The 2,506-nt window shown below is 36.4% G+C and overlaps 1 long non-coding RNA gene across 1 annotated transcript; it reads right to left on the bottom strand.

Moving 5' to 3' along the window:
• Nucleotides 1–1,240: 1,240 nt before the first annotated feature.
• On the bottom strand, nucleotides 1,241–1,715 carry LOC120678351. The gene is made up of 3 exons (XR_005676497.1): nucleotides 1,678–1,715; nucleotides 1,460–1,579; nucleotides 1,241–1,363 (listed from the first exon to the last, which is right to left on the bottom strand). It is a non-coding gene; the product is annotated as an uncharacterized LOC120678351 (long non-coding RNA).
• Nucleotides 1,716–2,506: the final 791 nt, after the last annotated feature.

Genomic DNA, 2,506 nt, shown 5'->3' with positions numbered 1-2,506 from the left:
TAACAATTTCTTGTATCTAATTCCATGCAGGTACTAAATTAAACTATTGGTGTTTATTTGTTGTTGACAGATTTGGAGACTGAAAGAGAACCTCATCGAACCGGAAAGAATCAGGGCAATTCAAGAAGCACTCTGTGGATTCCTGTTGGATGAGGTGATAAATCCAAAAGGTGAATTTCATTCCGATCCAAGGATAAGTGTGGCTCGAGCTGATAAACTCAACAAACGCCGCAAGAAGGATGCCGGTGCCGATGACGATGCAGATGATTAGAATAATTGAAGAATTTGTCGGAAAAAACTTATGAGAATTCATACTTGTAAATATTATTGTCTTTTATCCATGTATGTATATAATTTTTAACATTTCTTTTATCCATGTATGTATATAATTTTTTTATTTGCTTTGCTCCATATACAAATACGAATTCTAGATATGAGTACGAGTACGAATACACAAACCGCTGCGAGTACGACTACTAATACTAATTAATTGAAATTGAAAGGAAAAGTGAACAAATATAAAGCATCAAAAAGAAAAAAAATCATTTAGTATCGGTTGGTATTACCAGCCGGTACTAAACTGCTCGGCCTAGCTGCTGGCGTGGCCAGCAGTTTAGTACCGGTTGGTGTTGCCAACCGGTACTAAACGGGCCGTTTAGTACCAGGCCAGCTGACCGGTACTAAGTGCGTGTGCACTTAGTACCGGAGGAGCGGTACCGGTCGGGAAACCGGTACAAACTGGGTGTTCCCGACCGGTACTAATGAGAGATTTTCTAGCAGTGGTCCTATTAGGGCTTAATAATATAAATAATACAATTAAACAGTAGCATAATTAGAAACTGTAATGAAGATTATTTATTTATTTGGAATACAATCTATGGCACTTCCGTGTCAGAACAAAAGGAGAGTGAATATTATAACCCACTGGCAAAGATGTTTGCCTTAGTTTCAAAAGACCATCTTGCCTGTTTCCATGGTCATTGACAAGCAATTACAGTTTGGACAGTTCCATTTGAATATCATCTATTTCTGCCGGTAGGGATGACACCACAGCTCTAAATTTTGAGATAACTTGGTTCCGATCTGAAAGTTACAAAAAAAATCATTATTTCCTGCTTAAAACAAAGATCAGAAGGAAATATATTTCAAGCATGTTGCATAGCAAAAACAGCACTAGGTTCTCTCGAAGCCTCTTCAAATTTCAGCACCAGCTTATTCTTTTCATTACATAGTTTCTGGACATCCTTCTCAAGATTAGCCATCCTAGAAACATAGTATGCAAAAACCATCTTGGGTATTTCAGCCAGATCAATTTTTTTTTATTAAATTGCGTTTCTTGCCAAACAAAGCTATCCATATCAACCTGAAATATGGAAAAGTAGAAATTTAATAAAAAATCAGCTCTCTTAGGGTAACACATCTGTTATACAGACATGCATATTCACTGACCAGTAACCACCTGTAATTTTTCTAACAATGATTTGTGATCATCCAACTCTGCTTGAGACTTCTGAAGTTGGTCATTAACAAGCTGAAAAGCTTTGGAAGAACAAATGCTTTTGAAATCTGTCAGTATATTCTGGAAGCAACCAAAAAAAGGGGTAAAAACGTCATGTAGAATTCAACATTACAAGGCCTAACCTTCAATCACACAATGTGTTGGGTAATACTGTAAACCTGAAATGTAGCTAACTTGTTCAAAGTTTCGATTATCTCTTTGTGCAGTCTCCTAATTTCCTCCAAATGATTTGAACTCAATTCCTGCATATATTAGCATGTGTTAAGTTTAAAGTCCATATACACGTCTAGAAAATAGTTTGGAGCTCTAAACATACCATTAACTCCTTGTGGGTAGCTTCAAGATCTTGCAGTTATCTTTGTTTATCTCTCACCTTCTCTGCAGCTGCATTTTTGTTTCACAGTGCTAGAACAAGGATTGGAGTCCCTTGCTTATTTTCTCCCTGTATTTTTAGTGCTGCCAGTTTGTGCTTGTTGGTTTTTTCCAACTTGGCAACAGCTCTGGTCAACTCCTCTTGAAAAGTACATAAAATGCCTGGGTTAGTTTTAATATTACACAACAGCTATGTACAGATAGTATCAGGAATTGGCAGTGTCAGTGATAACAAAAAATTATTTGTAATTTCACAACTTATCATTGCCACAAGGCTTTCAACAATTTTGACTGAGACTAGTTCAACGTGTTTGATAATTCAAGGTACAGAACGGAAATTTAAATACTGCTAATGCACATTTTAAGGACAAAATACTCTACGAGAATGGAACCCCTCAAAAGATAATACATAAAACAAATACAAAATACCTTTCAGACGTTTTTGTTTAGCTTTGTTCCATGCATTTGAATCTATTTGTTTTTGCTAGTCCCCTGCTAACTGTCTGTGTTTCAAGTGAAGATTATCTACTGTCTATTGCCACTGGGAGTGATAGGTGATTGCTTTGATGCATCGTCATCAGACTTCATAAAAGCTTCCTCACAATTTTTTTAGTT

This window comes from Panicum virgatum, chromosome 6N, assembly GCF_016808335.1.
Source record: "Panicum virgatum strain AP13 chromosome 6N, P.virgatum_v5, whole genome shotgun sequence".
Classification (NCBI taxonomy): domain Eukaryota; kingdom Viridiplantae; phylum Streptophyta; class Magnoliopsida; order Poales; family Poaceae; genus Panicum; species Panicum virgatum.
This window is presented reverse-complemented; position numbering and strand designations above follow the sequence as displayed.